The 24,708-nt window shown below is 35.0% G+C and overlaps 1 long non-coding RNA gene and 1 pseudogene across 1 annotated transcript; one reads left to right on the plus strand and one right to left on the minus strand.

The window, feature by feature from the left end:
• Nucleotides 1-53: 53 nt before the first annotated feature.
• LOC129749926 (uncharacterized) lies at nucleotides 54-4,741 on the minus strand. Its single transcript, XR_008738217.1, has 4 exons — nucleotides 4,485-4,741; nucleotides 3,878-4,433; nucleotides 3,695-3,822; nucleotides 54-297 (listed from the first exon to the last, which is right to left on the minus strand). It is a non-coding gene; the product is annotated as an uncharacterized LOC129749926 (long non-coding RNA).
• Nucleotides 4,742-5,246: 505 nt separating this feature from the next.
• The window catches only part of LOC129743546 (40S ribosomal protein S6-like), a 72,602-nt pseudogene continuing 53,140 nt past the window's right edge, over nucleotides 5,247-24,708 (plus strand).

Genomic DNA, 24,708 nt, shown 5'->3' on the forward strand with positions numbered 1-24,708 from the left:
TAAAGAATATGCATTTACTAAATTAAGATTTTTTCTCTTAAGTAAAAACGACTCTAAAATAGTTATTAATACATTATTCAACATAATTTCATTATTTTATTTTTTCATCAACTTATATTGAGGCAACACTGAACATTTAAATTTTAACACTTGATTGAGGCTCTGAAAAGTTTAATACAATTCGTAGTTGACGATTTATTCTTCCTGAAATGTTTGAACATTTCTAGAAGCTTCGTTTCAGTTCTTCAAGTCGTCAAGACGCTCTGAATTCTTAGATGGGATACAAAGTCATCGAATCTGTGAAATACAAAAACTTCAGCTAAGTAATTTAGAAACTTTCACAATCTTGATACTCTTATTGATTTTATTTTAAATTTGTTATCACAAACTTAATTAGCTTCATTAAAATTTTGATGTATTTTTATATACAGTATAATTTAATGAAAAAAAAAACCATTGCTCTTAACAGTTTGAAGTATGTATATATTTCTTCTTCAAAATCCAATTTTATTAGTTTGATCTTTCGATATTAAAAAAAATCATTATTAATGATCAATTTCGATTGCAACAGTCTCCGGGTTTCTTACCTCACTAGGGTACGGTAAGCAATAAATTTGTTTGTGCAAAAGATCTTATACTAATTCAACACTTTTATCAATTTAAGAATCAAAGGATCGTTTCTATATCCGGGTTTGATATTATGTAAATTTATACAACAGTAACAGAGAAAAAATGTAATAAAATTGCACATCAGATATCCATTAAAATGTTCACCGATTTAAGTGATATTCGGTCATCAAACCACCAATTGAACGAAGATCATCTCAACAATTTAACATCCTTCTACACAATATAAAAACAGAATCTTGAACTACAGAAATACATACCAAACAAGAAACTTTAACTCAGTGAAAACCCCGAGATCTTCTAGAGAACTCCAATGTTTTTTTTAATTTCATGCTGAAATAGTTTTAGTTTTCAAAAGAGCGTATCTTCTCGCAAAACATTTGGGAATTTTAAAAATGGTATATTTTCAAATTGCATTTTTAGAGCCTAATCCACATTAGGCGGCTTTGAAACTTTTATTAAAATACATTGATTAAACATTTTAATAAGCTTTTTGTTAATGAACAATCGTAGCCAAAACAGAGAATTATAACTGATTACTGGCAAATTCGACCTTTCGAAAACATCCTATATTGAAGTACGTACCTTCACGCCACGGAATGCAAACTCAAAATCAAATAATTTTTGTTCAAAATGTTAGCTCAGTTCAGTCATCAGTGGCAACTTACTGCCCTAAACTATGAGTTCGACTGTATTTTCTCATAAATGAGTTCATACTCAAAACTAATTCCGTATTAGTTTTTATCCTGGTGGTCCACGAGTTGTGCACTAAGTGCTGTCGAAGCGTTTTTTATATGAAGATGACAGCGGCTAGTTCACAACTAGTTGGCCACCAAATAAAAACAAATACGGCATAAGTTCATATCAATTTTTTGGAGCGTTTACTCGTACGTCATTCCGACAAAGATTGAATTGCTTTTGCAGCTTTGGAAGAATTTGACATTCCATTCCAAAACTCCAAAGGAAACTTCTGGACGCTTCATAGTTTGTTACGTCCAGAAGATTCCAGGAATTGTAAAAAGTACATATTCAATGATGACAATGACGGACACAATTAGAAACTGACAATGTCGGGCTAGAATAAACTCTCATCTTCCAATTTTTTTTCAATATTCATGTGGATTAGTGACAATCTATTTCTATGTTTACGATGAGTGTCGTTCCGGTCCTGGAGAAAGGTCCATACATGTTACCCGTTGTGGTAACTCCATCCGCCCGTTTCCTTCAAACTCGCGAAAACACTTTTTCGTTCATGCGTACATACCTCGCGCTAGCGCACAGAACCGAAACCATCACCGACCGTTCTTCGCGAATCTCGTTGAAAGAATGACATTCCTAACCTACACGCTTATTTTTTTACACTTCAAAATCAGTTAAAAGATACCCGAAAACTACACAGTAAAATTTCTTTTTTTTTGTGTTTTCAATCGAATAATAATAATACATCAATCTTATGATAGTAATTTTTTTAACATACTTCATATATTTACAAGTTTCCGATAACTCCTACTGTTCTCCACCACACCCGTGTTTTGCAGTTTTGAACATTTGGAGCTCGAAAAAAAAATAAAGATAAAGTGGAAGTAAAAATATGGAGGAGTACCTCGCTTTTGAACTCTATTTTACTCCTTCAACAAAGGAAAAAAGGGATAACTTCAAACTTGTTTTGTTAACCCATTAGCGAGAAAAAAAACTAATTTAAAGTTCATGGAATGCACTATGTCTTGAACCATGATCAAACCTAATTTTAAGCAACAAATCAGGAGCGTGTTAATAAGTTCGGAAAAAGACAAATTTGAGAACAACAGATTTACTGTGTTTAGATTTGACACAAACCGAAGTGCCAGGTGTCCCATTTTTCAGGATTGGTCCTGATTTTTGAGAGACCGTCCATTTTTTTTCAGAAACGTTTGATTCGTGATGATTTTTGAAAAGTGGTCCTGGTTTTCAAAAAATAAATCTTTATGATGAGAACATCAAATAAATCAATTATCAAATAGTTTAACCGATGATAATCTTTAGTTTAGATGATATTTATGTTTTTTTTTTTCGATAAAACAGCAGTTATATGAGTTACATAGTTTAATGCTGCGCATGTTTTTTCCATTAATTTGGTGTTGTCCTGAAAAATCAAGATTTTTATCACCGCATCGTTCAGATTTTTATCAAAACCACTTGGCACCTTGGACACAAAAGCCAGTGCGCAGGGTATATACAGTAACAGATCAGGTATGCGAATCCGTTGTTTGAACATGTGTAGGTTAGATGTTAGATGCCCGGAAGCTATCATAGAATCCAATGATCGTAAGAATTTCTTTTAGAATTGATTTTATTCACAATTCATCATTATCATATACCTACTGTATAAGAGTAGTAAAAATAAAAGTTATAATTTTTTTTTTAAATTATCATTTTCAATTTTTTTTCATCACCTATATTTTATTCCAATCACCTTTCCAATACATGCAAATGTTATTTATCGGGATACCTTACGAACCTCTGTGATGTTACGATGTATTTGAAAATAAAATAAATTGATTAATATTTTTGCAAGAAAAAAAAATTTCTAGCCTCGAAGTCTATTATAATACATTTAACGAGCGGCAGACTTGTCCAAAAAATGAACGAAGGTGTAATTTTAAGGTAATTAACATAATAAATGGTTACTAATCTTCTCTTTTTTAAAAAGATTTTCTTGAGTTTTAAATGCAGTGGAACTGGTGGAACTATTCTTTCACAAATTCACTTATCCATCATAAGTATGGGAACTATGTGTACAAAAAAGCAGAAGAATTGGAACTTTCGAAAGAACTAAATAGAACCTTTGTCGTGTCGCAGGTAACATTTTTAAATTCGTTCTTGTAAGCTAAATTACCTACTAAAATTCAAGTTAAGTTTAACAGAAGGACCACTGTGTACTTTGAATTAGGCTGTGAATTATTCATCTTGGAAATTTATCAAGACAACTGTTACGAGCTGCTTACTGATAAGCCTTTGAGGGTTTTTTCAGAGATATGATAACAAATTTGAAATTTAAATCACTAGAATAGTTTTTAAACATACTTACTATTGTCAATGAGAAGGAGATCAGATTTTTTGTTCGTTTGGGCAGCATCCACCAAGTTAATGTGGTCACTCTGAGAACGTAGTGTGAAAGGCCTAGATATTCGGGCCTTGGTTTTTATAATTCAGACACTGGAAGTCAAAAAGAATTAAACTTACATAAAAAATCAATGTAATGATAAATTACCTTTCGTTCGTATATTGCTCACTGTTCAATACAATGCTGCCATAATTCGAGTTTCTTGGTTTGCGGTTGATAATTCCAAAATCCAATTTCATCCCCATTTGTTCGGGGATTCAAAATAAGATGTTGCTGGGATTATATTGGAAAGCGAAAATTCTAAACAGAAAAATTTGAATCCAAAGGAATTTTCCATCAACGTTCTCAAAACTGTTCTTCGAAAATAAATGGCCTTGATTAGTCCTCGCAAAAAACTTCCTCGAGATCCTCTGTTGCCTATATCGGTTTGTTTACTAACGTTATGCATTCATTTCACATTAAACAGCCGGTGAAGCATAAACTTAGGCGAAAATTGTATTTTAAAACACTTTTTCACTCCATATTTATGGAGACAAACTATGCACGACTCGGTTCGATTAAAAATGGCTGGAGTTTGTCGAAAATGGGTTTGACTTGTAAATAATGTAGCATGTAATGACCAGTAAATTGGTTTACATAATATTGATTTCACTTATTGCTGCAGCACTTACGTTCAGCTCCGGATTAAAGGTTTTTTTTTTAACTAAAAAAAAAACAAAACATTATTTTGAAAACAAAAGATTTCTCACATTACCTTTTCAGACGGTCACAGATAAACTGAAAACCCCATGAATTCCACTCGATTTTACAAACCGACGATCTCCATTTTAACTCTCTTACTGAACGGAAGAGGCAAATGTTTTTATTCATGTCCCTCAAATCACATCTGCGGCAAGCTACTTGAATGGCTCAGTGGAAGTCAACGACTGATTGATTTCAACTCTTGTTTTTTCATTTTCGCTATCGTTTTTATATTTACATGACATAAAAACACATCCCTTATGCAATAAATTTAGATGTTTTCGAGCTTAACATTTGTTCCAATGTGCAAATTTTTGTAAAGTGCGTCGTTTAGATACAAAATGACGTAAAATTAGATCTGATCTAGATTAGATGAAAAAAAAATTAGGTGTTGAAGCGTTTCTGGCTCGTTTAATTTTAGAAAATTTTTGGTGTGTAGATATTTAACTGGATAATTTGATTCTATTTTCTGGTTTGTTATATTTTCATGATAGGTCTGTTGAGGATTCTGAACCTGATGCTGACATCAGTATGTCAAGTGACTTGTGGTAGTATTGACTGCCTATAGTGAGACGCTTTCCTATGGGAGTATCAGTAAGTTATTTTCCATATGGGCATTATTTTTAGCTTTAATTGTTCTTCGATATTTTCAGAACCCTGTTGATCAAAAAAACAACTGCCAAAATTGACTTTGGCTAACATCAAATTTTTAATGCTCTTTGGCTGAATAGAAAGCTTGGGAAGTACAGCTAAAATTACTTGTAATTGTGCAGTAATGTCATGGAGCAGACCGGATGACAGAGTGAGTTATTATTTATTCAGTTTTCTTCAGTAAGTCACATAGTGACACCTGATCAATTCATTTCCAGCTTGAATATCGGAAGCTTTTCAAGAGATAGCTAATCACAGCGACAATGTTGACATGGATAAAGCTCAGAAGGTACACTCAGAAAAATACTATTATACATGCCATAAGATTCTCTTATGAAGTGGCGCCATAAGAAAAATCAATGAAATTCATAAGATTATCTTATGACGCGAATGAACTCTGCAGATGAACACCTGCTTCAATGAGAGGTTGTGGCTTTTCATAAGAGGGTCTTATAAAAACAGGAAATGTCACGTTCGATGAGAATAATTCAAAACAATTGATGTTGAAAATTTATTTTATTGTTCGGCTAATTTGTTTGGAACTACATAGATTTTGGTCACCATCAGCAGCACATCAATACTCGGTTCCAAAGAATTTTTTCGGCCGCATACGATATTTTGACCTTGGATTTTTTCCCGGTAAACGTGCTGAAAAGTAAACAAAAAACAAATTAGAGTTAACCTTTACAAAAATGTTTAACGATTACAAAAATAAACTTCAATTCAAACTTACCATTTAAAAGAATAAAACTTATTATTCCACAAGTTCGTTTGACGACTGAAAAATAACTGATGGAATGAATGTGGTCATAATTTTTCCACAATGCCGTTTGTTCTATTTTTCATACGAACTTCGTATGAAAATTGAAAGAATTTCATAAGACTCTTATGAAAACTTAGTTTGGACGCAAAAAAGGGGTTCATAAGACGTATCTTATAAAAATTATAATAAGATTTTGCCTGAGTGTATATGCTTTGATGACACGCACGCACACACACACACACACACACACACACACACACACACACACACACACACACACACACACACACACACACACACACACACACACACACACACACACACACACACACACACACACACACACACACACACACACACACACACACGCACACACACACGCACGCACACACACACACACACACACACACACACACACACACAACATTCAATAAAATTTGTTTTTTAAAAATACATTTACAATGCAAATTAATGTCTCGTTAGTTATATGTTTGCGTTTCAATTGAAATTCAATTTATTATGTTAACGGTTCCTGTATTGAATTGTAAAACAAAAATGAATAAAACATATTTCTAATGCGAACCAGGCGTTATGTATTAAAAAATTAATGATGACATAGCTACAATATTGATTTACAGAAAATTTCTTTTTTGGAAATATCATTATTCCCTGGTGAGATTGATGTGACATTCAGTTTATATTTCGCTTAAAGTCGTTTGTTGGCTTGGTTTGAATTTATAGCTCAGAAATTGTATTGCGTTGTGTAATGTTTTGGCAGCGTAAGCTTTGGAGACATAAATTTGAAAAGAAATAATAGCTTCAGCATTTATTTATCTTAAAATTTATGTTTCCGAATGCTTCTGTTACCAAAATATTACACAACGCAATATGATTTCCGTAGCGATGCAAATTTACGTCAAAAAAGATGCTTTTCATTTGTGCGTCCTATTGGACAGAAATTTACATCATTAGTGATATAATATTATGTTGAATAAGTCATATAATTAAAGGCTGAGAGTTTATGGCTTCAAGCGTTTCTGTCTTTCGGTAGTGTAATTTTATGTCATATGTGATGCTTCAATTTTGTGCATCCAATTTGACATAAATTTACACCAAAAAATTAATAGTGTGCAGGTCTAGGCGGCCGCCAAACGAATTTGAGGGGCACGTATTTTAGTCAGCAGAAGTAAACTCCGCGTCCACGGTGCGATCAGAATGGAGAAAAATAAAATAAAGTAGAAAAAAAAAAAACAAACCATCGTGCGCCATTCCGCGGTGGTGTGGAAAATCAACCTTGATACTAGAAAAAGCTCATAAATAAACAACTTAGCTCGGGAAACAACTGTTCGTAGTGTTTTCTGAAAAAAGGAAGGAACCATAACACAAATAAATAAATATATCTACTAACAACAAAGCTTCGGTGTACCGTAAATCTTTTCACTATCCGCAGCACTATTGATAGTCTATGGAAACTTCAAGGTGGGGTTACGCGGTGTCCATCAGCCAAAGTAGCCTTTCGGCATTGAAACTAATTCGTCCATTATAAAATTTTCTTTATCAAGTTATGCAACTCATTTACGGGTAAGTTGTTGTTCTGTTGATGCTGCTTGGATTTGAGTACCATGTCGCAATTTTTGCAGCTATAAAGGATTTTCTGAGCAATTTTGAGTGGCTATTTTTGGAGTATTTGTTTGCCGTTTCTCCTTAGTGTCGTCGACGAGACATACCAAACATTAAAAACCAAAAGAGATTAAGTAAGGTTTGAAGGGTTCTATTAAAAATTCGATAAATCGATCGAATATTCAAACAGTTACACGAGCAAAACATAAGCTGTAGAAGATAGATATTTCATTGTTTGCAACCCCCGGCAAACAACCACCGCACACAGGGGAAAACTATACAAATAAGTGATCAAAATTTTTCACGCCAAAACGAAGTGTTTTAGAGCTATAGTGCTTAGAGACATTTAACCTACATTACAAGCACTTCAAAATAAGTTTTCATAAAAGTGATTAAATAACCTGATAGTGAGAAAGAAAAATTACTTTTTGTAATTTTCAGTTTGGAGTTGTTATGTCTTCATGTTCTTCACCTAAAATGACAGTTTCGCCCTTTTGAAAAACTCATTTCAGACAAGAAAACACCGTTTTTGTTAGTACACTAAATTGCAATATCGAATCCAACAATTGTATCACACGCTAAATAACTTAAAAACCTTTATAGAATCCTTGATGAAGGTGAAATGAATCACCGAAACGTCGGAAGTAAAACCGATACGTTTTCACTGCCCAGTTGACTGAAAAAGGCGATAAAATTTAACCACTATGAAAATTTCACAGTCGAAAGCAAAAATATGATGATTGATTTTTATAAACTTCAAATCTGCCGGATTATAAAGCAATTGAAACATTAACCGAACTCCTCCGAACTCGAAACAGTTGTTTAAAAACAGAATTTGTTTTTAATTTTTTTTTTCAATATATCTTGTTTCAATCTAAATATTTTTATAAAGGATGTTTTTCAAAACTACTCCATTTTAAGTGACTCAAAACTTTTTCAAACATACCTTTTATGTATAAGTTCTGTCTGAAAAAATATCGTAGAAAAACTGAAAATTTTGTAATTATTATATGTTTTATATTTGAACCCTTCTAACTGTTTATGTTAAGCTTCTAAGATGTTGACGTCTTCAACAAAACTACTACAATTTATAAAATCTAAAAACAGGCTAAGGACATAACAGCTCTAAAATAAAAATAAATGAAAAAATATTTTTTCTATCTTTCCCATTTCCATCCCATTGCCATCCTATTCCTATTCCATTCCCATCCCATTCCCATCCCATTCCCATCCCATTCCCATCCCATTCCCATCCCGTTCCCATCCCATTCCCATCCCAATCCCATCCCATTCCCATCCCATTCCCATCCCAGTTCCATCCCATTCCCATTCCATTCCCATCTCATTCCCATCCCATTCCCATCCCATCCTATTCCCTTTCCATTCCATTTTCATTCCATTCCCATTCCATTCTCATTCCATTCTCATTCCATTCCCATTCCATTCCCATTCCATTCCCATTCCATTCCCATTCCATTCCCATTCCATTCCCATTCCATTCCCATTCCATTCCCATTCCATTCCCATTCCATTCCCATTCCATTCCCATTCCATTCCCATTCCCATTCCATTCCCATTCCATTCCCATTCCATTCCCATTCCATTCTCATTCCATTCCCATTCCATTCCCATTCCATTCCCATTCTATTCCCATTCCATTCCCATTCCATTCCCATTCCATTCCCATTCCATTCCCATTCCATTCCCATTCCCATTCCATTCCCATTCCATTCCCATTCCCATTCCATTCCCATTCCATTCCCATTCCATTCCCATTCCATTCCCATTCCATTCCCATTCCATTCCCATTCCATTCCCATTCCATTCCCATTCCCATTCCATTCCCATTCCATTCCCATTCCATTCCCATTCCATTCCCATTCCATTCCCATTCCATTCCCATTCCATTCCCATTCCATTCCCATTCCATTCCCATTCCATTCCCATTCCATTCCCATTCCATTCCCATTCCATTCCCATTCCATTCCCATTCCATTCCCATTCCATTCCCATTCCATTCCCATTCCATTCCCATTCCATTCCCATTCCATTCCCATTCCATTCCCATCCTATTCCCTTTCCATACCATTCCCATTCCATACCATTCCATTCCCAGTCCATCCTTTCTCATTCCCATTCCATTCCCAGTCCATTCCCAGTCCATTCCATTCCCAGTCCATTCCCAGTCCATTCCCATTCCATTCCCATTCCTTTCTCATTCCATTCCCATTCCATTCCCATTTCATTCCCATTCCATTCCCATTCCATTCCCATTCCATTCCCATTCCCATTTTATTCCCATTCCCATTTTATTCCCATTCCCATTCCATTCCCATTCCATTCCCATTCCATTTCCATTCCCATTCCATTCCCATTCCATTCCATTCCCATTCCATTCCCATTCGATTCCCATTCCATTCCCATTCCATTCCCATCCCATTCCCATTCCATTCCCATTCCATTTCCATTCCCATTCCATTCCCATTCCATTCCATTCCCATTCCATTCCCATTCGATTCCCATTCCATTCCCATTCCATTCCCATCCCATTCCCATTGCATTCCCTTCCCATTCCCATTCCACTCCCATTCCATTCCCCTTCCATTCCCATTCCATTCCCATCCCATTCCCATCCTATTCCAATTCCATTCCAATTCCATTCCCATCCCATTCCCATCCTATTCCCTTTCCATTCCATTCCCATTCCTTTCCCATTTAATTTCCATTCCATTCCCATTCCGTTTCCATTCCCATTCCATTCCCATTCCATTCTTATTCCATTTCCATTCCATTCCCATTCCATTCCCATTCCATTCCCATTCCATTCCTATTCCATTCCCATTCCATTCCCATTCCGCTCCCATTCCATTCCCATTCCATTCCCATCCTATTTCCATTCCATTCCCATTCCATTCCCATCAAAGACAAAGGGGGATTAAAACGGCGGACAGCCAACACAGTGCGTTTTCTTGGTGATCGGGCGAGGCAAAAAGACAATGACAATAAACCGTTTGCTATCTGACTCATTTAGCACACTGGTTATGTTGTCGGACTGGCAAGGCGAAATAAGAATGTTGCGTTGGGTTCGATTCTCATTTTTTTTTTTTTTTTTATAAATTATTCAATTGGATGAAAATCTTATAAAATGTTTTTCTTGTTTCGCTAGAATGTAGTGATCATGCAAAAGTTGCTTGAGTGCTCCAGTCTTTATGCCAGTAGTGCTTTTCCAACCATATCATCTTTGGTTCACTAAACTATTCAGCGAATTTTTTTCATAGGGTTAGCGCCGAGCAGCATTGAAATTTTGCAACCTTTTCTTTGGGTGTATATATATAGGGAGTAAATTCGAACAAACACTTTATTTTGTGAACAACTTTTGAATGCATGGATGGAAATTGATGAAATTTGTAGAGAAGTTACCTGGTAGTATAATGTTTCCATATACAAATTTTTGTGATGTTCATACTATGAACCACCCTTTTTTTAAATCAAGCTTTTTTGACAACGTTCTCTGTGTCTTGAAGCTTGACCCTCAAAATAACTCTAATTGTTTTATTTAGTCGAAGTAATAACAAATTATGCCGATTGTCCTCCTCCTTCCAACATATATGAAATTTTTCACTCCACTCCATTTAAGATCCAATTAAAATAGAGTAGAAAACTTTCAGGACCTACCGAAGTGCTTTTCAGGGAAAACGGCCTCATTTGGAGGTCGACTACTTTGTATGTTTAGCCATTCATCGTGTCAATCGTCATGAAACACTGAGTGATTTGCAGTATCCACAGATCGTCAGCCTCCCCAAGTGTATTAGACATAGAATATTTCAATTTTTTCTACTTGTTTATCTCCGGAAAATACAGGCGTGACTTGTTAATGAAAAGTTTCCGGCTGGAAATTTGTCAGATGTCCGCTGAAGAGTTCGTTTTGCTTTCCATTACGATTTTTTCAAAATATCTCCCCCTTAGCATTTCACATATTTTGCACACGAACTGACCACCGTATTTTGTTTATTTTACCGAAGGCGGCTTTTTTCCTTGAAGAAATTATGTCAGGCCAGTTTATTAGTCAGCTAGATAAACCAGTCACTTTTATTCAATTTTTAGCTCACAACTGGATCCTTTTGGACTTCTTAAATAATTTACCATGTGAACTTTGGTCTAATATTTGATTTCCAGCTGATTTAGGGTCTGCCACTGGGACTTCTCTGGATTTTTCTCAAATCTGCCCCAAAAATTTTGTCAATGAACTTCAGTATTGCACGCTATCTCAAAAACCACTTGACAGATTGTTATTGTACACGTACACATTACGTTACTAGGTAGCTTCACTGAAAATTTCATCAATTTCCATCGATGCATTCCAAAGTTATTCACAAAACAAAGTGTTGCATTATTTTTCAAATACACTCCTTAGAAAGACTGTAAGAGCCAGAAAAGTAAAAATTTCGATTACTATCTGTAATTACTTATGTTTTTTTTTACTCAATCAGGCCGGAACGAATTTGAAATACTTCGTTTATCACTCGGAGCTAAAATATCACTTATAAATTGATTTAAATGATAATGAATTGGACAGAAAGTTGCATGCAATAAAACTGTACACATTATCTACATGGCACAAAACCAAAAAACTTAGTTGTTTTTGATTGAAAATTTGAAAAAAAACTCGATTTACAAAAGGTTATAAAGTTCCTATCTTCTAGAGTTTATTTTTTGCTCTTGAAACTGTTTGAATCAAATCAAAGATTTTTTTTTTATCAAAGACTTAAAACATTATTCCTCCCCCCTTTCGGGTTTTTCGGAAAAAAAATCTTGCAGGAAAAAATTGTTTTATGTTGAAAAATTCGAACCAATATCACGGAATTCTGATGTGTAGATATTCGAGATAGGGAGCAATTTATGTGTGATAAGGCTATGATCATTTAGTATCCGGGCACTTTATTTCGGTGATAGCTACATACGTTAATAGAGCTCGGATATGCAAAACTTTAGTAGCGTGGTTATTGGTTATTGGGAATAACTGAATGCAGACTCCTTAAATAATGCAAAAAAATAAATCAATACATGACTGAAAAAAGTGTGCAAAGATAAAAAAGAGATTTTATGAAAAAGTTAGAGTATTTCTTGAAATCATTGATAATTTTTTTTATATTTTTACGTTAAATGTCATATCAACACCTTCATTTCCTCCATATAAAGTTTTTCGATCAAATGAATAGTTTTTAAAATACACACGTTTGTAACTGCCCGGATACTAAATGATCATAGCCTTATGTGGCAATTTTATGCTTGTCTTATTTGTATTATTACTTTAAGCTTACACGACAAATGCTGAAATTCGTTACCTAAAGCTATATCCGAGACATTCAAAGATCACTCACCTGAAAAGAAGAAAAAAAATTAATTAGATTTTTTTTTATTTCAGACTTAACTTATTAATCTATAAATTCCCGCAACCTAAAAATGCCCGCAGCCCGTGGCGTAGAGGATAGCCTTTCAAATCTTCTAAGCCAACGGTCATGAGATCGAATCTCGGTCACTGCATACATAGTACACTTTCTGTGGGTTGGTGGTTTTAGCATTTGAGTAAGATGCTAGTCATCATATCCTCGGAGGATATACGATTAGAGTTAAGTAAAAGGAATCTCTTCGAGGAAACATTAAGTTTTATTGAGATCCTGTATGTGTTTGTGTTCGTTTTTTTTTAATTCATTATTTTAGATTCTTGTGATTTTGTTCAGTTCATTTTCAATTCTATTTTATTTTTGTTGTTCATAAAGGTAGAGGATTTTAACCAGCTCTAATTTCATTAGTTTTCAAACGAGATAAGGCCCCAGTCAAAATCGAAAAAAGTTTTACTCTCTTGCATTTCGTGTTTGTCGATCGATAGGCTTATAATTCAAACAAAATAGATGAAAAAGGAAAAAAAACGTGAAAAAATATGCCCTTGAACTTGGACCAAACTCGCCGAGAAAGAAAAAGCTATTCGGTGCCGCCGTATCGATTCCTAGAGCGGCTCTCCTCCCATGCTCTGCTAGCCTAGTTTTAACGTTGTTAGCAAACTTCTGCGAGCCGTCTCCTCGATAAAAAAAAATAATAAAAATTGGCAATAGGGCATCATTTGCCGGAACAAAAGAGGGTAGAAAGAAAAAAAAATCTAGTCTGTTGGCTGACTCTAGAAAAATTAATATTCTGAAAAAATTCACTTATTCTATTTGACTCTTTTTCACAATTTTTTGGGTTCAGTGAAACATAAGTTTTTCGTTTCATTATCCGCAGTAATTGATATTGATTGAAATATGTTTTACAGCAGCAATCTTACATTATCACAGTCATATAATGAAAATTTTCCTTTCTGAGCCCAAAACATGAACCTAGAAATCTAGTAAAAATTAGTTTATGCACTTAACATACTAAATGAAAGTATTCGGAAAAGTGAAGGAAAGTAATTGTTTATTTATGGGTGGATCAACGCAAGCAAATCCAACCAGAACAAAGAATACATTTGCATAAAATGAATCGACAATCAATCAAATGTACCGGCAAAAAAGTTCTTTTTCCCAACAGTGTGTCATTGTTATGCACCACACCTGTTTTTCCGGCGATAAAAGATTTAACGGGAATTTATCCTTGCGGCAGTTATGTATGTATACAGTTGGTATGTACTTTGTCCTTTTTTTCTCTGATGAATTGCCTCTATACACCGGCTGTATTCACACGTGCTGAACCGTGAACGAATTCAATCTGAGCATTATTCCGGACACGCATCTTCTTGAGCCAGACCGTGGTGTGGGCGAAATGGGCGGAAATCTTCCAAATATTATGAGAACCGAATGCGAGTCACGGACTTGGGCAGCCGAAGAGAAATTTTAGCTATTTTTCCATCACTTTGTAGGGACAGAATCCGAGGGATGAGCTCGGTATCGATCAGCAGAAATCTTGATGCCACCATATATACTTTTTTGTACGGTCTGTTCCGAGAGTTATTATCTACCGTACAATTTTAGCGAGAAATAGCGTTAATCAAATGAATTAATAAAAAACGTTTACTAAAAACTGTAAGGTGAAATTTGCTACATTTTCATTATGAAACTTTGCAGCTTTGGCATAGTGCTTGGAATTCAAGACATCTACGCAAATGTTCATGAGATCGAATCCCGGTCATGGCATACGTAGTTCTCGAAAGATGTACCACACTTAGTGTATAGGAAAGTAGATGTCTCCAAAGATATTTTATTTTCTCAGAGATTTTTCATGTCTGTGTTCATTTTTATGATAAAAAGAATATCTAAAAAATTCTACAAACACAAAAACTCTCACTTAATTGCATTTACTGTAAATCAATGCGAAAAGACATACCCCTGTTAATCAGCTAATAACTTTTTTTCCTAATAGAATACGAAGTTATGGCCTTCAACAAAGTTGTTCAGCGGAATATTTACTTTGAGAATTTTATAAATTGGCACAAAAACCATAATCTGGATCGGCTCCACAGACGAAACAAAAATGATGTTGATTTTTCAGTACAAAATATTCAATTTTCCCATACAAACCTAAAAGTTCAAATTTACTCATGTAAACGTTACTTAAAAATTTTGCAAAAAATCATGGATGAGTTTTGAACCAAGACGAAGCTTTTTAGACCCCAGGGTTTGAGAAATTCCAAAATGACCCCAAATCGACTCAGTCTAATAAAGCATCCAATGCGAAGATAATAGTTGTCTAAAAGATCTCGACCTAAGATGCTTTTTCTCACCGCGCTGGTACTTTCCCTTCTTTAAGATTATAGATGAACCTGGAGGCAGATTTAAAGCAACGCAGCAGTTGGTCTTTGAGTGCTGCCGATAGACCAGGGAAGTAGATGACATCTCCGTATAAGAAAATCGGAATAATTACTGCCTGGACTAGCTTCAGTCGAATCGGAGTTGAAAGTACTGATTGGAATCGACGGAACGTTTTCAAAGTAAAGTATACTTTGGAGACAATATCGTTGGTTTGGTTTTTCCATGTAAGATGGCTATCCATTATGAGGCCGAGGTTTTTAACTTTTCTTGAATTGGCAATGTTTGATTGCAGAAGGTGATTCTATCGCGTGGAATCAAAGTGCCACTCTTTGAAAACTCAATCGCTTGTGTTTTGTTTGGGATGGGTGACAATTGATTGTGATAGCTCCATTCTTCGATAGCGGTAAAGTCGTTATTGATCCGTCTGACTATAGAGTCGATGTTAGATTTAGGACCACTGACGTAGACTTGCAGGTCGTCAGCGTAAAGCTGGTAATTACACTCTAGCGCGGATGGTAGGTCGTTTATATAGAGGCTAAATAACAAGGCACTCAGGAAGGAGCCTTGGGGAGTTCCATCTTTGAAGATTCTTACGGAAGATTCCTGATTGAAGCATCGGACTGTTTGGCAGCGTTGGCTCAGAAATGATGATATCAGCTCGCAAGCAGGAGGTGTGAATCCAAACTCATTTTCTAGTTTTCTGTTTAGGATGTTATGTTTAACAGAAGTGAACGCTAGTGAGAAGTCAACCAAAACCATCACAGTACAGTAGTCATTATCAAAGTTCGTGACAATGTCGTGGACCACTTTGGTGAGCGCAGTTGTTGTAGAATATCCCTTGCGGTAATGAATTGAAATGATTTAATTTAATGAAAACAAAGATTTTCTAAACTCGTTTTAGCATATTCTTTCGTGAAGTTCCGTTTGAAATTAAATCTAATGATTCTTTCTCGACACCAAAATCGTAAATGCAATTGAATCTGACTTTTGCTAAAAATGTAGGTATTGATTCTAGAAAAAATAAGGATCAAAGCAGTCAGCGACAAAATTCGACGTCTTTTTTATGCTCGTCAAAATTATCGAAAACAATTGAAATAATTTGAAAATTTCGAAAGAAGACAATACTAAGCAAGGTGGAATCTGAACCATCGTAAAAAAATACTCGTGGAGGAGGAAGAAGATGAATTTGGGTCCTGGCCGAAAGATAAGAGAAAGTTGGGATCCAAGACTCGAATTATTTTTCAAAATTCCTATCAATGTCTTAGTGTGAACAAATACATAGATGACTTTCATCTTTACTAGAATTTTACCTTTAGTAACAGAGTAGAGTGTTTTTTTTTCTTCTAAAATTTTTGCAGAATTTCAGGATACGTTGAAAAATTGGTTTTGGTGATCGAAAATGACGCAGAAAAGTGAACACAGCCGCTCCAGAAAAAAATTGGGTGATTTCCAAAAAATAATGGATCAAGGAAATACTGAACACTCAGAAGTTTTGCCACCAATTCGGATTCTGGTCTCTGGATGCTTGGTGAGATCAAATCATTTTGAAAACATTTACATATAACATTGCCCAATACCAATTCTCCGCACTGTGCTTATGTGCATACGCCAAAAAGACCAAAAAAAAAATCGAAAAAAGTGAGAATTGAACCCAATGCAACATTCTTATTTCGACTTGCCAGTCCGAAAACTTAACCACTGCACCAAATGAGTTAGTTTGCAAACAGGGGTTAATTTTCATAATCATTTGCCACCCCGATCACCAAAAACACGCACCGCGTTGGCCGCCTGTCGCTGTGCCGGTGGTTTTTTTCATCCTTCTTTGTCTTTTAAGGGAATTGGATGGGTATGAAAAACGAAAAACTGTTTTCTATTGCTGGTTTACATACACACGCAAAGATATTGTTTTTCTAATGACGGTCTACATACTCACACAGCGCTCGGTATATCATTCGACAATATCCCTGTTGGCTGATGGTATCCATCCTGATTTGTCTTTTGATGTGATATGGAATATGTTTTATTTGTTTTTTTTTTTTTCAGACATATGCCACTAGGAGGACAACACCAACGATGAAAAAGCTTGTTTGTGCCGGTTTGGCATTAATTCTTATGCCGATAATTCCACCCAATGATCTTTCTTGGGATCATTATTGGATTAAAGTCTGATTTGAGGGTGCACATATGCCAAAATCGATTTTTTTTTTAAACATTACCTAATATTTTCCATATGATTTCGACAGTCTTCATAACTTAACGTTCTTGAATGTTTAAAAACATTACAACAATAACAAAAACAATTATCAAATACTCAAAAGTGGCGAAAAACACAAACATAAAATTTCATAAAACTCAAAAAATTCAAACAATAGACTAGAAATGATGAAAATCACAAATAATAAAATAACAAACATTGTAAACAGAACAAAAACAGTCACAATGTGCCTAAAATGGGATAATGAATAATAAAAAATGACTGAATATTAATAAAAAAAATTATGAAAAATGGCCTTATAAAAATGACAATGGTTCATTTTTAGTAAAAAGCGCGAAAACAATTGATGAAAAAAAAACGATTGGCAACACAAAGTTTTCAAGCGGGTTGCCAAAAACGAAAGGGACCTGTAGTTCTTTTAAGTTCGAATAATATGAATTATAATTCTCTTATTGACTTTGCTAAAGAAAAACAAAAATGAGGGTATGAATTTAGATTATTATATTTTTATTCAAATTTATTCATCTGCTTTTTCCAACACTTAGTTTTGAAATTGAACGCTGCTTTTCCTTAACCTTAATTTGTTTTCTTGAGACATTCGCTATTTGAAGCAATTTTTTTTTTCTTATAAAATAACCAATAACAAAAATAAATCATTATAAATCTAGCGCTGCAACAAAACTACTAAGTTGTATAAAAGAAAGTATATTAATTTCAACATTAAGTAAAGTTGCTTTTGTTTATCCAAACTTGTGCAGCTGCAATTTTGTGCCAATATGTTTAGAGCTGTTTTCAATTAATTTGAGAGCGTTGAATACAAATGAGCAATCAAATTTTTTTGTCAGCTTTCGAGATCCGAGGTTTATTTTTTAAAATTGGAAAAAAATATATTTAAAATCTTGTTATTTCAAATCAACCATCTTTTTTTTAATCGTAAAACAAGGTTTTTTTGAAACTTCTAAGAAAAAAAATGAAAACGTGTTTTTTTGTTTTACTGTAAAGTAATATGTATATTGGGAATTTAAAAAAATATAGTTTTTTAAACGTTACATAGATTAAACTAGAATACTTAGGAAAATCTGAATGCTGCTTTGAATTAAGAATAATGATTTGTTATTTTTCTGAACTTTATGTCAAATTTTCTGCAAGATAGCTCTAATTTTTTTTTATTTAAAAAAGTTGACAAATTTAATTAAAACGACTTTAATAATTTGATAAGTCAACATTAGGCCGGAACAAATATCTAATTCTTCTCAAATCAGCTCTGCTGATGACAACTTTTTACGACTTGCAACCCAATAGATAAATTAACATCAGTACCACCTACTATGGGAAAGACTTAAAATTAACTTCACGATAGATTTCCTCCATAGGTCATTGTACTCAATGAAATAGTGGTATGTCGCAAACAACGTCCAGATGATGTTAATGATTCCGAGACAGCTGGTCCATCACGAGTGCCGTGTTCACTAAACAAACAGCAGGAAGGTTCGTAGTTTGTGTTAAACATTTTGAAGGGTCCCATCTTTAAAATCATCTCAAATACAACAACTGGATCGTTTCAAATAAACGAATTGTAAAAAAAACAACAACTGGACACTGGTCCTATTCAGTAAATCTACCCGACACCGTCAATCGTCATAAATTACTACCCGATAAGCATCGGGTCAGTTCTGGCACCGGTGTGCATTCAGTGTTCTGGTATGAGTGAAATGATGAAACAGTAATTTTGTTGGGGCAGGTCCGGCTTTTGTCAACCAATAACAATAACAAACCCAACCAACACACCATCCAACAGAGCAAAACGCGAAAGTTTATCGTCCAAAAATGGTTTGACATCCCAGTGGGCAAACATTCCTGTTATTTTGCTGGTTCCGATTGAGCTCGAAATCGACGGCTATAGGGTGTGCAACGATTAAAATTTCCCGGGCCACCAAGTTGGAAGCAAACATAACTTCTTTTTTGAACGTCATTTCGCAACTGCGCTCTCAAGCTAATGTAGGTACCCCATCTTTCGAATGAGTGCGTACGCCATACCAAAACTATCTAACGTAGACCGAACTAGACGACAAAACATTGTGTAGGGAGCTCCAAACCGAGCACTATGCGCAATTAGTTCATGGTTCTCCGGATTGCATAAACTAATGGGAGACGAATTTTTGTTGCGTTAGAAACACGGAGAAAATGAAATTCGGAGAATTTCAGGAAAAAAAGTTAATCACTAAAGTTTCTTTCATTGAATTAAGACCACCAAATTCTAGATAGTATGCAAGTTTTTAGCATGCATTGTTTGGCTCAAGTTATTCCTATTTATCATTATATTGATTGATTTTTTTTTATCAATCCTAGTGATGTTTCAACTCCAGGTGAGAAAAAAAAGGAACGTATAAATTTTTTTTTAACTTTTTTTTCGGGGATTTTCATGCGTTAAAAATTAGGCCGGAACAAATTTCAAATTCTTCTTTTGTCACTCGGAGTTGGAACATCGCGAGGGGGGGGGACAATAAAAAATAATGCAAAAACAAATAAATTGGAATAAATTTCACGAAAGCTTGTATGCAACCAAATTGCATACTATATCATTGCATAAAACCTATAAATCAAGTATTTTTTTTATCGAGAAATTCAATAAAATCGAGAATACAAAATGTGAATTAACTTCCATCTTCCAAAATTTGGTTTTTGATCTTGTAATCTTTCAAATATTTGAATTTTTATTTGAAATTAACTTAAAATACTTCAAACTTTATTTATTCCCCCCTTCGAGGGTGACAAAAGAAGAAATTGATATTTGTTCCAGCCTTATTATGAAGAGAAAACTGTTGTAGTAAACTGATGCTGTGGTGGAATAGAGTTAACTTTATTCGGTTTTCGTTAGTTTAATCAATATCCTGACTATTGATGTTCTAATTATCGTGTGATATTCTGAGCGGTTAGCTCAGAACATTGGCAACACTGCTGAGTTACCACGAACCTAGTTTGAGTTGTTTCAGTTAAGCGTGTGATGATGTAAACATTTATAAAGTGTTTATCATCATCATCGGCAATCATCGATGATCAATCGATATTGTTCTCAATAGACGAATTGACCAAAACAAACGAAAACCCAAAACAATAATGTGTTGGTTCTCGTGGAGCAGCAGATGTCCTCTGCTGGAGTCGAGGAATGTTCTGGAAACGTAAGTATCAACATTTTTGAATTTCTCAAACCCTGGGCTCTAACAGCATCGTTTTGGTCCAAAACTCTTTCAAGTTACGTTCAAGTTAAGTTTCGTTCAAATGAGTAAATTTGAGCTTCTAGGATTGTATGAAAAAATTTGATATTTTGTACTAAAAAGTAACAATATTTTTGTTTATCTTTAGCATCAACCTCCAAGACACCTTCTCGGGGAAACCGACACTTGTACTTCTAGCTTGCTTCTCTTCGTTCACATCGAGAAGTAGGACAACTACGATGTTCATCTCTAACCGTCTTCAGGTCTTCATAACACCGATACCATCTTAAAAGCCGGGTCAAATTCTGGGGGTCATCCAAAACTTCCAGAGCAGTACTGAGGAAGGGGTCTATGAGTTAAACCATAATGTTAAGGCATCATATACGTCAGGAGGGGATTTGGCAACGCTTTTTGAAGTCAGTGCTTTTGCTTTTCTGCTGTGAAGAAAATCTCTTTTTTTAAAGTGGATCGAGGATAAAAAGTGAATTTTGATTGAATAGTTGGTGTTGAAGTGGTATAGAAGTGAATGTGACTGAAAATTGCAAATGAATCTAACGCTAAGTCTCAAATTTAATGTTTATGAAAACACGCGGGCCAAAAATTTGTTCGTTCCACTTTTTGTGTGTTCCTCCGGGATCGAAAGTCAGTGCTCCCAAGTTCATATATTTAAGTAAACATGTCTAGCATCGGAGTTGTCATTTTGAATTTAAACCAAAACCCCTCGGTCAGGCGTTACGGAAATCTGGAAAAGAAACGTAATGTCACCAGATTTAAACGCAAACCCAGAACAAAACAAAGGAAGAAAAATGCGTTTCTGACGACGATAAATGAGCTTTCGGGAATCGCGACAAGATTTTTAATGTGTCCGAATGGTTCAACAGATCAGAGCTAAGTAGTCTTTTCAATTCATCTATATTCATAAGTGTATTCAGGAATCAAGTTCAACATTCATAAAGTCTATGTTAAGTGAGCGTGAATTGTGCGAGTAGAACTGATTTTTTGTTGTTGAGTATTTACCATCTCGGTTTGATTGTGTCTATGCAGTTATGTATGAATCTAGAATTCTGTACGAGATGTCAGCTGAACAACCTGATCCTTTCCTTGTCCTGAGCTTGTATATGTGATGGTGAATATGTTTTTGGGGTAGTGAACTAAATTGTGAAAGTTAGGTGTTACTTTATGAGAAAATAATTTGTTTTTGCTCCTTATATACAATCTATCATCCAATGCCCCAGTTATCAACAGAGATGTTAAAATCGCGAGTCTACATACTCGCACTTTGCCCTTCTTTGCAGAACGATTTTATTTCGTTAAACTCAATCTGCAATGATGCTATCTAAAGTTCAACTCGGAAAGCATCAGGAAGTAAGCTTCGGGTAAACTCGGCAGGAGTAAACAGCAATCGGGGGAGAAACATCAGCGAAGCAAACGAACAGTTCAGCGAATTAGAGAAAAAATCGTTTTCGTTCGGCAGCCGAACACATCAATCGGACAACGCATGGGGGCGTGGCTAAAAGTGATAGATACAAGGGAACGGGAAACGAGCGAGAGAAGGGTGCGAGGAATGTTAACTCGGTTCGTCGGGCAACGATCGCTCGTGAGCATTCGTGTACGGTAAGCTTCGTTCTGTTGTTTCATTGGTGTGATTTTATTCCTGCGAGGAGGGGAAAACATCAACTCGGAACTGTTCTCTTCGTTTTGTGTGCAATCACGTCATGATTGGAACGAAGATAAAATCAATCTGCACACAACAACTTAAACTCGGAAAAAATCAGCCGAATGATTCTTTCCGAGGCGAGTTTAAACACCGCTGGTTATCAAACCTTTTGTTTGCAATTTTATACTGTAAAATATTTTTTTTTGTAGCATAGTCAACCTGTTAAATACAATTTATGGCGAGAGGAAGTATTCCTTGTTGACAAAAAGCAAACTGAAAATTAGTTTTTTGTTGTTGTTAAGACGGAAAAAAAGGAAAGACAGAGACCCTCTCAAGTGTGTGTGTGTGTGTGTGTGTGTGTGTGTGTGTGTGTGTGTGTGTGTGTGTGTGTGTGTGTGTGTGTGTGTGTGTGTGTGTGTATGTGTGTGTGTGTGTGTGTGTGTGTGTGTGTGTGTGTGTGTGTGTGTGTGTGTGTGTGTATGTGTGTGTGTGTGTTTGTGTGTGTGTGTGTTTGTGTGTTCCAAACCAGCAACTAAACTACAAAAATTTTGTAAATGGGAGCGCAGTGTTTGTAATAACTAATCAACTCTATCAATTTATGAAAACAATAATTCGTACTTGTACTTAGCATTTTGCTTCAAATCCATTCAATTTTCAATCGGATGAAAATGTCTAGGAAAACCAAAATATGACAACAAATTTGAATTCAAATTAAAACAACTTGGACTGTTCCGAACTGCCATTTAGGACTGATTATCAAAATTATTTAAGTTTCCTAAAACAGCTAAAAGTTGTAAAGTGATTGAAAATGCATTAGCCAATGCTATTAGGCAGTAGGGGTCGTAGGTGGTCCGTTGTTGACCGTTTCATTCTACAATGAGATACAAATAAGCAGTATTTGTGCAATATAAATTTTACATCACAAGATGTCAAAAAATTATTTGAAAGAAGTAGGTAAAATGTTTGTCAAATTTAATAACGGTACTAAAAATAAGAAAGAACGTTCGATTTAAAAAAAGTTTAGCGATGTGGATATAGGTGGAGAGATAAGAAAAGGTAAACATTGATAGAATACACTCGTTGATTAAAAATGTGCTAACATATGCGTGGCTGCTGATTCCAGATTTGTTTAGCAAATATCTTTTTTAAGGAATTCAGATTTGGGTGATTTATGTAGAAGAGTATTTATAGACGATGTCATGTTCGTGGGGTTTTGAAGTATTCATCCAGCAAAATAATTAATTTCTTTAATTTTACACTTTTAAAAGTTCGCATTTATTTTCATAATATGTTTTGAATGCATTTAAGGGGAAACGAATAAATAGAGTGGTCCTCATAATCAGTGCGATGAAAATATAACATGCGTGTCTGAAAATAACAATAAAAATATTTCATTCAAGTAGCACAGCAATAAGTTTTTCAGCAGCTTTATGTTTCCAGAACATCTCAAATAAAGTTTTCTAAATAAAAATATGTTAAAATTGAGTAGAATTGAATTTGTTCAGTATTCAGATTGCTTGTAGGAGCTTTGTGTTTCCAAACGTTATTTTTCATAGAACCTAGACCGGAAATTTAATTTAGACATTTTTACTCAGGGAATTTGTAGGATTTCATAATGTAATCAAAGGAAGACAGATTCAATCAGATCCATGCACTTGTCAAAAGTGTTTCCAAACTGTTTCCTTTTACCCACTCTCCAAAACAAAATTGTTTGCTAGGATGCAGAGGTGACCTCGGTCCTAAAGCACAAAGTTATATCTTTCATCCCTTTCTCTATTTTCCTAACTATCTATTGACTACTAGGACGTGGCCGGCGCCGTTATTGATGTCTAAAGAGAGAGCATCAGTTTTGTGCATTGAGAATTTTGCTAATCCCAAGCATCATTCTTTTGACCTCTGAACAAAATTGATGGCCTCGGTCAATCACGGAGTAGCAACCATTGGCGATGTGGAACTCGTTCTACTGAGCCACGCCAGCGATCATGGAATTCGAAATGTTCAACCAAGATAAAAATCTCAATGTATATACATATATATAAATTGCGTGAAAACCAAAACTCGTTTTATTTTCTTAAGTACGAAATATTGTATGACATCTTATAACATTTCGAGCTCTATGATTTAAGGTGGATGTGAGTAGTCAATCAAGCTAAGCTAAGCTAAGCTAATGTTAAGGCATCATATACGTCATATTGGAAGGATAACTGCGAATTCTAAGTAGTATTTAGTACAGTTCCCAATGGGTGAATATCTAAAGGACGGAGGGCGATTTTCTTCGTCGGTGACAGTAGTTCGAGTCGGTAGAATAAACGTCTTCGCCGGAAATCATCAG

The sequence above is a fragment of the Uranotaenia lowii genome, chromosome 2 (assembly GCF_029784155.1).
Source record: "Uranotaenia lowii strain MFRU-FL chromosome 2, ASM2978415v1, whole genome shotgun sequence".
In the NCBI taxonomy this organism is placed as follows: Eukaryota; Metazoa; Arthropoda; class Insecta; order Diptera; family Culicidae; genus Uranotaenia; species Uranotaenia lowii.